General features: G+C 45.5%; 1 protein-coding gene across 1 annotated transcript in view; it reads left to right on the top strand.

Annotated features, from left to right (window-relative positions):
* LOC145399054 (carboxylic ester hydrolase-like) overlaps window positions 1-14,232 on the top strand; it is a 137,745-nt gene that overhangs the window by 60,277 nt on the left and 63,236 nt on the right. The window lies entirely within an intron of this gene.

Here is a 14,232-nt window from a genome sequence, read left to right as displayed (position 1 = left end):
TGGTGGTTCTGGCACCCCTGATGAGCCTCCTGCAGATGGTGCTGGTGGTGATGGTGGCACCTGTGATGGCCCTGCTTCTGGTGGTGCTGGTGTGGGGTCTCCCGCAGGCTGTGCTGGTGCTGGTGGTGGCTGGGCCAATCCTGGCGCTGGTGGTTGTGCCTGCTGGGTGCCAGTTGATGCTGATGCTGGCCGCCGGGTAGGTAGGTCTGGGGCTTGGTGGACTGTGTGTCCAGATGCGGCCCAGTCCTCTTCGTGGAAATGCAGATGATCGTAGATGATCTGCTCCACAAATTCCAGGAGAGTTACTTGTGCGCATCTGTACTTCTTATACAAGGCAAACGCGTTGAACAGAGCCATTTGGATGAAGTAGAATGTGATCTTCTTCGTCCACTTGACAGTGTGGCGTTGGATGGGGTAGTACTGGACCATTTGATTGAAATGATCCACCCCACCCATATATCTGTTGCACTCCTCCACAACGACGGGCTTGTGAACGACCTTCTCCACATAGGTTGTCCACCCGTCATTACCCTGCACCTTTCCTTGAACCCTTTTCGGAATGGTGTCCACAGTGTGGAAGGTGGGCACCATGTTCACAATGCGCTTGTCCCTCCACAGTAGGACTAGCACATTGTCCTTGTGCCTGTATGCCATGCCCCCCTCGAGCAGGCTCTTAGCCTTGGCGATGGCCTGCAGCTGGCGTGGCGCTCCTCTAGGCAGTCATAGGGTCCCACACACAAAATCCTGCAGTGAAGAGTTGTTCACACAGGACTACAGAATTGCAATAGTTGTCCAAGAACAACTTATCGCCCTGGTCCTTCAACGGTTCCACAAGGCCCAACACGGTGTTCTGTAGGGTAAGCTGCACCGCCGTGTAGACCTCCAGGTTCCAGATATGGCCCGAAACGACTCAGCCAGCATGTACATCTTGATGGTATATTTGTTGGGCTTCTGGGGGTTGTAGATGTGGAAGGACAGCCGGCCCTTCCAACCAAGAGAGCCCTCATCCAGGCTGAGCTGCTCCTCGGGTAGGTACATTGACTGGAACCGCTGAAGGAGGTACTCCATGACCGTGCGAATGCAGATGAGCCGATCTTGGTTGTCCTAGGAAATGGTGAGTGTGCTGAAGGAGTGGAAGTGCCTCAGGATGGCGTTGAAGCGCCTTTCACTCATCGCCCGCCGGACCCTAGGGTAGTTGTGCAGCTCGGAGCTCCTCCAATAGTGCCTGATGGTCGGCATGTGTACGACCACCATGAAAAGGTATAGCCCAAGGAACTTGGCAATCTCTTCACTGCAGGAGAACCAGGCATCCAGCTGAGTCCCCAGGAATGTGGCGTACCGATTGGTCTCCACGGTGAGGTATGACAACAACTCCTATGTGAAGAGGTGGAAAAACTGCATGGGAGTAGTTGGAATATCCATCTTTATCCCCGGGGAGCCAGTGAATGGCCCATGGTCTGATGTGAATGGGCCACGGCTCCACCCAGGATCCTCTTCAGTGGCGATGGCGGCGGTGGCAGAGGGTCGGCCAATCGACACCCTTCGGCCTGCCCTCCGACCCCTTGGACATCCCTCATGTCCAGGCAGCGGACCACGATGCCCTCATCTAGGAGGTGACACCTTGGACGAGGACGAGACAGAGGGCTCTGGGGACACCAGTCTCCTTGGCCTGGCCGGCAAGGATGTCACCATAGCATCCTGCACGGCAGAAGCAGGTGGAGGGGCCATCACAATGAACGATGGCCCGGCTTCCGGTGACACTGGCTCGCAAAGGGGGGCAGAGGGGCCTGGAGATTGGGAACTGATGAAGAGAGCAGTGGGACCGGCAGGTCCTAGAGGTGGGGAGGGTTGTCCGGTGGAGCCGGCCGATGATGGTGGTGTGGACACCCTCGGAGGAAGGTGGCAGGGCAGCTTCACTTCCTGACCGGATGGCATCAGCTCAACCTCCTCCACCCCAGAACGGTCGCTCTCATTATCGCTTTCCGACTCTACCTCCTCGAGGATCTGATGCCACTCGTGTGGTGCCAGCCCGCGTCTCATTTCTGCAAGACTGCTGTCACTGTAAGCCAACTGGAGAATAAATTGCTGTCTGAGGGATTGTGGACCCTGTGCCAGTCCAGTGCTATGGTAGGAGTGTGAGCTGAAATAAAGGAGTCAAGATATGTTATTCACAGCCAGCCAAGAACTTTGCTCAACTCTGGCACAATGCAAGGGTTCATGATATACGTGTATGTCCTTGGAAAAAATTGTCTCTTACACCTGACTTACCAAACAGGTAGGGGCCAGTAGCACGTGGTTACCCCTTTCATTTTCTTTGGACATTACACATAACCAAATCTATCATTTTTATATAGATACACAGTACATTTCACCAGTAACATGTAAATGGAAGTGTTACGTAGGCCATTACCTGTGCGCTAAGGTGTAGCAGACGGTGTTTCCCTTACGAGAACACGCTGCAGTAGGTCAGTCTTTCACTGTCTTTACACATAAAACATAGCCAAGTATATCATGAGAAACACAGTAGATTTCATCAAGAAAAAAACATATATATGTAAATGCATGTGTTCCAAACCTCGCCTTCCATTTCGCTACCTTTGTGCTAGCTCAGGTGTACGACACACACTTTTCCTTACGAGCACGTGGCTCACTTTTTCACTGTCTTTTCACATAAAACATAACCAAATCTATCAATATATAAGATAAACAGTATATTATACCACAACAAGAACAAGTACATGGCCCTTACCTGTCCACTAAGGTGTTGCAGATGATGTTTCCCTTACCAGAAGACGCCGTAGTGTTTACGATTTTATTTCACATTACACGTAATCAAATCCATCATTTTATGAGACATACATGATATTTCACTACAACAGTACCTGATCGTGCTCTGTATGTCACATCTGAGATACCTAAGGTATCGCACACGATATTTTCCGACGAGCTCGTGGTGCAGTGTCTACATTCATCCACACAAGCATACGATAAACATATCAATAACACTCATGCTTTATATCACACAGAAAGCATACGGAATAAATATAACAATATGATAAAATCATATATCCCTATAAACCTCCCGTATTTTATCCCTGACAACGGCGTGCTGTGGCCACAGGGGCGTACCTAGAGATTTGGGGTCCCGGGGGGCTAGGTTCTCTTGGGGGCCCCCCTCCAACATCTAAATATAGGGGACCCCCCAAAAGCTAGGGCCTGCCATAGGTATACCGTAAGAGAACTGTGGGCAGGCTTTATAGTGTAACAGTTTAACATTCGTAATCCTTGCCATAACTGGTTTTTAATTACCAAAGTACATTTTTCGGGTGTATTTTACTGTGTTATTAATGAAACCAGTAAAAATTTTTGATGCTAATGTTACGATGTAGCAACCCACCTAACCTCACCCTACCCAGCCTAACCTAAGCTAAGGAAAACCTAACTCATCAGTACCAAAAATAATTATCAGATTCATTAAAGCATTAATAAAATTGTAAAACATCAGGAAAATGTATTTTGGTCAATAAAAACCAGTTATGGCAACTTCTAAATATTGTCCCGTAATCCTCTCAACTCTATAAAATTACAAAAATGAAAACATATATATTTATATACACTATTGCAATGGAAAGTATTTCCAAAAATTTATACTTACAATTAGTCGTGGACAGTACTGTTGTTTGTTATAAAAGCCAATTTTCAAGAGCCGGCTGTGCAGCACCAACCAGTTTTAATGTCAAGTGATGACTGAGACCATGTGGTCACGTGTCTCGAATGTATCAGAAGGTTTAGGCCTACCGCTTGGCTACAAGTTGCCAGATATCTCATTCTCAAAACTTATCTAATATCTCAGCCGGGATTGTCGGGATAATAAATATATATATTTTTAAATATTAATAAAAAACTTATAAATTTTTACGGCTTTTGGGGGCCCCCCTCAATTGGGGGCCCGGGGAGGCAGTTTCAAACAGCCCCCCCCTGCCCCCCCTCAGGTACGCCACTGCGTGGCCAGGCGTACGTGACTCCTGCCCTAGCCAATACTTCATCACGTACATTTGCTGCACTATACTTCTATCTATTGCACAATAACGCTATCCACCATATATCAGCATTAAACAAGGACTTCATCAACACCTTGGCAAATATTCCCTTCAAGACAGTGCCGTGTCATCAGGCAGTTTCCCACCTCCCTCAGCTAAACGTTTCACCATGTCCTTCCTCACTGGCTATTGCACACTATATTCACTTGATTCACTGTCACTATTATTCAATGGTTGAATACTCACATGGGGTGCAGGGTAGAGGGAGTGTAGTTGTTGGGAACCGCCGATAAACAGGGTAGGCCTACCACAATCTTCTTTGGGCCATTGACAGAATAACGGCCACGAATGATTCACAAAAACCTAATTCCCTAATGCAAACACCAAATCTAATCACAATAGTGCCCAAAAAGTAAACACAAGCATTATTGGTATAGTGGAATATGACGCGCGTCCCAGGACGGGGTAAATAGAGTAAGATTTAAAAGCCCAGCCACACGCTACCTTCTCCCTCGACAGCTGATGCAGAACTAATCAACCTGGCCAGGCTGCCGCGCATCTCGGGCCCCAAGGTTGCTAAGTCATTACTTTTGACGAGATATGCGGGAACTATGGCGCATCCAAAAATGACGTCGATCATCCGAAAACTTTTTCTTTGATGTAAGTTTTTATGCTTTTATGATGACAAGCTGTGGTAGGTGGTGGCGACCATCATCCATTCATTTGATGTAGTGCTGCCAACTTCTTCCTTAGCCTTTATCATTCTTTTTCTGTGCCTGCCCTCCTCTCTTCCTATTTCTCCTCTTATTCCTATCACTTCTTGTTGCTTTTCTTTCCTTTGTAGGTGGCTTTACATTGAGTGACAAGCCAAATGGTTTCCTGTAAGCCAAGAAACCATTTACAACGCTGGGTGGTAACTATATAACCAAACCATACGTGCTCCCTACGTGTCAGCAAGTGGATTGGTGGAGGGTTAGTGCCCCTTCCTGTAAAACAAATAACTCAAAGTCAAATGGCCACCCCTTACGGGATTTTGGCGTCTGGCAATAGTTAGATAGATAGATGATGACAAGCACGTCATCACGGGCGAAGGGGTTTATAACTTCAGTGCTAGGAGTTAATATCCTGGTGAGGTAGCCAGATGTCACGGGGGGAAGTGGTAATACGAATAAAATGATAATAATATCTTCGACTGGCATAAGAAATTAACTTGTGAAATTAAGTAGTAAATTTTACTTTATGCTGGCTTATTTTGTCGATTCTCTAAAGATGAGAATTTTATAAACTTTCTCAACAGTACACAGCAGAAACTAATCACTCACGAATGCTGTATCGTTAGTACTGCTGGCCTCTGAGAAAGTGACTCTACCCCTGAAAATCAACACCTAATACTAATATTAATGATTAGGATCTTGCTGGTGCAAACTCCTAGCTGGCACAACGTATTTAAGAATTAATACCAAAGAACTGGCCTAAATACAAGTTGTGATTTATATAGGAAATTTGTGCAAACTGGGAGAAGCAAATTAAAGAAAGCACAATGTGGTGAAATCAAACACGATTCTACATTTACATTAAGCTCAAAGAAAGGAACTAAATTTATTAATTTATCTGTCTATATACCTAGGCTGCTTCCCCCAAGGAAAGGGAGGTAGCCGAGACAGGACGACACACTCCCCATTTACTCATCCAGTCAAACACATTCATTCGCATCTTGGCCCCAAAGGGGAGAACGGACAGATCCTCATAGCACCACACCGCACAAGGGTCAACTGCGCATTGCAATCAGTGACATCCGCAGCAGGCCCCAACAGCAGAGCTGGTTTACCCCTGCCACATCATAACAGACTCATCCCCTTACCTGCACCTGACCTGACTAGCTGATCAGACCAAATGCGGGAGAATATCCCCTCAGGACTGCGTCATCACTTATTCATTCACAATTTCTCTCCATTTATTTCTGTCACACACAGCCACTCTTCCTTGCTCAACAGACATCCCTCTCGCATCCAGCGCTCTCTTCACACTGTCCATCCATCCTATTCGTGGTCTTCCTCTCAGCCTTACACCTCTCACATCAGATCTAGTTTTTTTTTCACCAATCGCTCATTATCCATTCTCTCCATATGCCCAAACCATCGCAATACCCTCTGCTCAACTCTACCAGCCATCTCCCGAACAACTCCAGTTCTCCTTCGCACTTCATCATTTCGCACTCGATCCATACGCGTCACTTCATACATACTCCTCAGACACCTCATCTCCATTACATTCAAACTTTTCCTCTCTGCTACACCCATATTCCATGTTTCAGCCCCATATAATGCAGTCGGTACCACAACACCCTCATACAGCCTTCTCTTTACATCCATTCTAAGCAAATGACATCTAAACACTTTTTTCATACCTCCCAGTACCTTTCCTACTTCATTTATTCTAAACTTCACATCTGCATCTATTCTTCCATCCACAGCAACATGTGACCCTAGATATTTAAAACACTCTATCTCCTCAAGCAACTCGCCATTCAAAACTATATTCATCCCCCTACCATCTACCAACCTCGTACACTTCATCACTTTACTCTTATTCTCATTTACTTTCAATATCCTCCTTTCACACACCCTTCCAAACTCCTCTACCAACTGTCTCAATCTCTCCTCTGAATCAGCCATCAGTGCAGTATCATCTGCAAACAGCAGCTGCTTCAGATTACACTCTCCACCATCAACATTCACCAGACTCAGACCTCCACCTAAAACTCTTAAATTCACCTCCCTTACAACACCATCCATGTAAATATTAAACAACCAAGGCGACATCACACATCCCTGTCGCAGCCCCACTCTCACAGGAAACCAATCACTCACAGCATTTCCCACTCTTACACACGCTCTACTATTTACATAAAAACTTTTCACCCCTTTTAGTAACCTACCATGAAGTCCATACAATCTTAAAACAGTCCACAAAGCCTCCCTATCAATTCTATCATACGCTTTCTCTAAATCCATAAATGCCCAAAACACATCCTTGCCTTTCGCTAAATACTTTTCACACACTTATCTCACCGCAAACACCTGATCGACGCATCCCCTCCCTCTCCTAAAGCCACACTGCTCATCACCAATCACTCCCTCTGTACCCTCTCTAACTCTCATAATTAACACTCTACCATACACCTTACCCTCAACACTCAGGAGACGAAGAGACCTATACCCCTAAAGCTAGTACATTCATACTTATGACCCTTGCCTTTATACAACGGAACCACACAAGCACTTGCCCAGTCAACTGGCATTATACCTTTCACAAAGCACACATTCAACAATCTTACTAACCAGTCAACAATAGTCACTCCACCACCCTACAGGCATTCCACAGCACACCCATCCATACCTGCAGCTTTCCGTTTTCATCTCTTTTACTGCCTTCTCCACTTCCTCCTTCGTGATCAAAGAATCATTCAACTCTCCCAACACATTTATTCCTTGCACCCTTCCATCCGCCACAATCTCAGCCACTCTTTCCTCCTGTACATTTAACAATCTTTCAAAATCTCTGCCCATCTCTTCCTTACTGAATCCATCTCAGTTAACATCCTTCCATCCTCTGCTTTTACACGTTCTTCCTTCCCAGACTCTCCCTTTCGCACCCTTTTCATCTCCTTCCAAAACATTTTCTTATTCTGTTGAAAATTCTCTGTCAGCCGCCTACCCCACCTCTCATCTGCTGCCACTTTAGCATCACGCACAGCCCTTCTCGCCCTATTCCTCTTTCCCTTATATCTTTCATATGACATCTCATCCTTCCTCTGCAGCCACACTTCATATGCACATCTCTTCTCAGCCACAGCCATACTTACTTCCTCGCACCACCATTCACTTCCTTTTCTTACACCACCACCCACACGTCTCACACCACACACCTCTTCTGCATGCCCCACCACAGCACTCTTAAATAACTGCCATTCCTCCTCCACACTGCCATTTTCCCGATCTTTCACTGCGTTCCACTCATCATTCAATTTCTCCTGATATTCTATCTTTTTCTCTCTTTTATCCAACTCACTCACTTTCAAAACCTCCCTGCCACACCTAACCCTCCTAGCTCTCACCCATCTCTTACCTACTCTTAACTTTCCCTCCACCAGGTAGTGGTCAGACATACATCCACCCTCCCCTCTCAGAACTCTCACATCCAACAATCTTCCTATTACATTCCTAGACACAACCACATAGTCCATCAAAGCTCTATCAACAACCCTTCCACCCTCCCGTCTCACCCATGTACATTACAAGAATCTCAATGAATTCAAAATATCAAAGGAACTACACGCACTCACGCACTATGCAAATAGCTAATAATCTTAAGCCTCGGAAAAAGAACGGAGATACTGGTCAGTGGAGGAAACGGAGCTGTAGCTGCGAAGAGGCTGGGTGTCTCTAACTGCTAGGGCACTGCAATTCACTGCTAAGGTCCACTACTGCCGATCACCAAGTCGGTGGGGAGATACGGGAAATCGTAGAACTGCTGGAGACTAGTTGCGGCGATGAGAGTCTTGCTCAGCATTACGCACGACAACACCTCCCATGGCTGTCTGACACTGACTGATGTAACAAAGCCAGGTACAAGGACATGAGAAATGGGCATGTTCACCGAAAGTGGGCGTGGCCTAACTTCAACGGTCAACAGAGGCAGGGTGAACGATATATACACGCAATAAAATCACTCAGCGAAGCACTGTTGTGCATAAGAACAGTCACTTTTGAAACAGTGACGAATGTTCTGAAAGACCACCCCGATCAAAGTGCATACAATCACGGTTAAACTGAGTGATACACAGTGTGTCTTCCACTATAGTTCGTGGCATCCCACCAAAGTACAATGTCACGAACTTGTATAAATACACAATCTCGCGATTTCGTGGCAAACAAAAAACACTAGATCACAGAAGCTCAGTGATAGATGAGTATTATATGAATATTTTCAGTTATTGCTTTTTCAACACAACTTTTACAAGAATACTGTAAACATAGGACAGACAGGACAACTAACGAACTAACTAACTAACTGCCTAACTAAATATAATACAGGGAGAGACAGAGGGAACAGGAGAGGAAGAGGAAAGAGTTGTAGGAGTGAGGAGGAGGGGCTCAAGAACTCTGCGTGAGAGACATTTTCATTTGGCTAAGAGCCCTAACATCACTATATTGATCCACTCCCCCCTCCACCCACCCACTGGGTCCTTCACCCACTGTGTCCCCCAATCACTGTCTCTTCCCCACACAATGTCTGTCTCCCACCCACTGTCTCCCCCACACCCACTGTCTGTTTCCATACTCACTGTTTGTTCCCACACCCACTGTCTGTTTCCTACATCCAACTGTTTGTTCCCATACCCACTGTCTGTCTCCCACTCACTCTCTCCTCAAGCCACTGCCCCACCAACAGCAGTCTCCTCCTCGTGTTCCCCATCCACTTTCCCCCACACACTCTTCCCCCCACACACTCTTCCCTGGACAACTGTCACACCATTACCACACCGTCACATACTCACATCATCACTCTCTCACCATCATACATTCAGTACATCTCTACACCACGTTACCACAAAATCACACTAAAAAACGCCACTCATGCCACAGAATCCTCACACAGAAACACCACAGCTCCAGCATAGAATACAATAAATGCATCTTTGGACCATATCGCACCACAACACACTGCCTTCCCCACCAAATTTTCACAAAACACACACACACACACACACACACACACACACACACACACACACACACAGACTATATCATCACGCCAACATACCACAAAATCTCCACAGAGTAATGTTACTTCACAATACTTTCTCATAAATCATAACTGTTCATTGATCACATTTCTACAGCACACCTCCAAACCTTCGTACAACAGTATCACATTCTCACACCACAGAATCTCAACACGATAAAATCAAAATCTCTTTCCAACGTCACATGTCCAGCACATCTTTACACTACATCACGAGAGTCTCACTTCAGAACTACCTCGGCACAACAGTAAGCATCACATACCTCCACACACCACACTAATCATCACAGTCACCAATCAGTTATCTGTTACACCACTGAAGCACCATTACCTCTTATATAACACTAACCTTCACGTCACACCACAGCCTAATATTTCATCACTCAGCCAAACCACCAGACTACTACAGCACCTCCACGTCACACTACAATTACACCCTGCCACAACCTAACCACAACACCTTACTCTCTTGCACCACAGTATCCTCCCTGCACCACCAAACCCTTTCACCATCCCGCCAAACAACTTCAACACACCACCACCCTCACGCCACACCACAGACAACACTCTTTGACCACTAAATCCCAACATTATCATACATTTCCTAACCAGCACCCAACCACAATACACCCACACCCTTCCACCAACATACCAATTCATCGCAATTCCCAGACTCCACCACCACCACCGCCATCTTATCACAACTCCACACCACCACATTATTTTACTTCACAGCGCACCCAACCACCAGTCCACCACAACGCCATACAACCATACCTCTTACCAGCATCCTACCACAGCCACTTACCACGACTCACCTACACCACAAAGACATCACACACTCTTACCACAGTCACGCCACTCACATTCTCTTACAACTCTCCACCACAACGCCACACATCTCACCATTACACCACTATACCTCTCCACAACCACACCTCACCACAACCACTACACCACCGTGCCACATCCTCTTACCACAGCCACATCACTAACACACTGTTATACCTCTCCACCACAACCACAACACCATCTCATCAACTCCATCACATCACACTACTCAACCTCACTACAAAAAAGCAAACAAACAAACAAATACTATATCTTCCTATCACAGCCACGCCACAAACACTCCCTTACATCTCTCCACCACCACACCTCTCACCACCTCACCACCACACCGAGGCCGGGCAGCAAAGCATGTCATTTCCGTCGTCAAACTGCATATCTCTCCCGGGCTTAGTTAGTGATGATGATGAGACAGACAGACAGACAGATAGAGACAGACAGAGACAGACAGACAGACAGAGAGAGGGGGAGGGAGAGAGGGAGAAGGAGAGGGAGAAGGATACAGGGAGTGAAGAAACAAGAGTGAAGGGGGAAGCAGGGAAAAGCAGAGGCAAACAGGGGGAGAGAGAGAGAGAGAGAGAGAGAGAGAGAGAGAGAGAGAAGGCAGGAGATAAAGGAAAGGTAAGCTGTGAGGGAAAGGCGGAGGGGTGAGGGAATGAAGGGAAGGCAGTGGGTTAGGGGAAAGGCAAAAAGTAAAAGCGCGAGGGGAAGGCAGGAGATGAGGGAAAGATACGGGGTGAGGGGGAAAGTAGGAGGTGATGATGAGGGAAAGCAGGTGGTGATGATGAGGGGAAGGCAGGGGGTGATGATGAGAGGGAAGTAGGAGGTGGTGATGACTTGAATGCAAATGATGATGATGAGGGGAAGGCAGGAGGTGATGATGAGGGGAAGGCAAGGGTGAGGGGAAGGTGGGAGCTTTGGTGATGGTGGGGGATGAGGGGTTAGGGGAAGGTAAGGGGGTTGGGGGAAGGCAGACGGTTAAGGAAAGGCAAGGGATGAGGGGAAGTCAGGGATGAGGGTGAGACGGGGTGAGGGAAAGGCAGGTGGTGAGGGGAAGACAGGGGTGAGAGTGAGACGGGGTGAAGGGAAGCCAGGGGGTGAGGGGAAGACAGGGGTGAGAGTGAGACAGGGTATGGGAAAGGCAGGGGGTAAGAGGGTGCGAGGAAGGCAGGGGGTGAGGTATATTAGGAGAGGCGTGGATGATCAAGAGAGTGTTGGCTAATGAAGAGGGTCAAATCAGAGTGGTCTGACCCTAAGAGGATCAACAAAGGATCCAAAGAAGGGGTGAGTGGGGTTTTGGACATGGGGCAGGGGAAGGGAGGACAGAGACGTGTTGTAAGGGAAGGATAGAGATCGTTTTAGAAAAGGGAGAAGAATGGAAACAGGGTTAAAAAAGGAAAAGGCACGGAGGAATATTTATGAAAGAGGTACGGAGTAGATTTATAACAGAGAGGTATGAAGGGAGGGAATTCAAAGAAATATGCACACGCTGCTTCACAAAAGAAAGAGAAGTATGGAAGCAGAGTGATAATTGAATGGAACGGAGGAAAGTTTATAAAAGTGAGAGATATGGAGATAGGCTTCGAAAAGGGATACGAATGGAGTTGGTTGTGAAATGGGATGGGAATGGAGTAGATACATCAATGGGAGGGGAATGAAGTAAGTTTTAAAATGGAAGCTGAAAGAAGACATGCTTAAAAATGGGAGGATAATGAAGTTGGTTTAACAGTGAGAGGGAATGATGACATGCCTAGAAAGGGGAGCGGAGTGTAGTAGGTTTAGAAATGGGAGAGGAATGGAGTAGTTTACCAAATGGGAGGGGGATGGAGTAGGTTTACAAGTAGGCTAAAATACTAGCAGTGATGACAGTATAAACTTTGTCTCCTACGAACCACTTTCCGTAAAATCATCTTGCGTTATCGGGAACAGAATCTTAGAGTTGTCCGGCATTGAGAGGTTAATCTATTATATGTCAGTTCTTTCCCAGCCAATAGAAATTTCCCAAAAATTTTCATCATAATTCACCCATTACCGGTAGTTCATTCATAATCCAGTGGAAATCGATAGCCAACAGACAAACACACAGAAAGGCAGACTTACAGCAGGCATGCACACACTGAAAGACAGACAGACAGACAGACTTAGGCATATATACAGACTCACAGACAGACAGACGGGGGAAATCACAGCCTACTCCGTTTGCAGTTCTGAAGGTATACCTATGAAAATGGCAACAAAAACATGTATTATCGCCAAACTCATTTCACACCAAAGCCATATGCCAGTAGTATGTTCCTGTAAATACAATCTATAATCTATTGTACAACAACAACTTATTTGTGCCTCATTTTCAAACAGTAACGTATTACCTTAACAGTTAATTACAGTATATTTTATCATCAAACGTTGTCAAATGACTCATAATGCATAAGTAATCAGGTAGTATTCGGTATTTGTGTAGCGTATGGCATGCATGGTTTAATTCTTTCAACCCAAGTACTTCATATACAGGGTGTCCCGAGACTTGACATCCTATCATCAGATATAATTCTTGGGATGATTTTTATATTTGAGTAACGGCTGAGAATTGGACTCGTGTTGATATTGCATTGTTTTTACTCAAAAGCAGCCCTAAAAGTCACCTCCTGAAGTTAGAACGTCAAGTTCTGAGACACCATGTGTAGGTATACTCTAGCTGCTACCAGATTATTTAAATCAGCTTAGGAGAGTGATATAATTAATTATGGCTGTATCTTACCTCCAGTTTAAACAGTTTTCTGAGCAGAATGTATTTTGGCTGCCAGTGTAACATTATCGTAATGAAAAGTCTTACATCACTTTTACCAAAATCTATACCATTTACCAAACTCGCTAACATTCACTTAAGTTTTGTCTTTATTTACCGTCATTCAAACGACGAATAGCGATGAGAAATCTTGAAGAACCCAGTGATAACTTTGAACCAGGTGCTATATTCTGTTGGTTTTGACTTGCTACTTCCAGGTGATTTTATTAACCTTAGTTGGGTACCTTGTGAGGTGAAAGGGTTAATGGAGCTATATCTCACACCTGGTATAATCCTTTCAATCTGATGACATGGTTTTTGATTTATTCTTTCTCTTTTCAAACGATTTTATTCAACATGGAAAGAGCTTGTATTAATGGAGGGGTTATTCATAACTATGGTATACTCTGTCACCTAGATACATAACATCTCCCACACACCATCTGAATCGATCAAGAATAAAATAGGAAAAAGCCATCGATTAGGAGTTAAAAAAAAGCCTTAACTAAACCGATTAAAACCGTCTGGAAGTAACAAAAACTAAACAGAGAATAGGCTGCTTTATTGGACTGCCGTGCATGACATATACTCAGTTATGATTTTTCTCCCAGTGGTCAGTAGCCAACGATGTTCCCTTCTATACAACTTTACCCTATTTTCGCAAAGGAAATATCACTTAGAAAAAGAAATTTATGACTAACTCATCATTTTAACGATGATTGCAAACTTTACCACAGATTCAGTGAATTC

Source organism: Coenobita brevimanus, chromosome 47, assembly GCF_032717465.1.
Source record: "Coenobita brevimanus isolate Jiangsu-jjx chromosome 47, ASM3271746v2, whole genome shotgun sequence".
In the NCBI taxonomy this organism is placed as follows: domain Eukaryota; kingdom Metazoa; phylum Arthropoda; class Malacostraca; order Decapoda; family Coenobitidae; genus Coenobita; species Coenobita brevimanus.
This window is presented reverse-complemented; position numbering and strand designations above follow the sequence as displayed.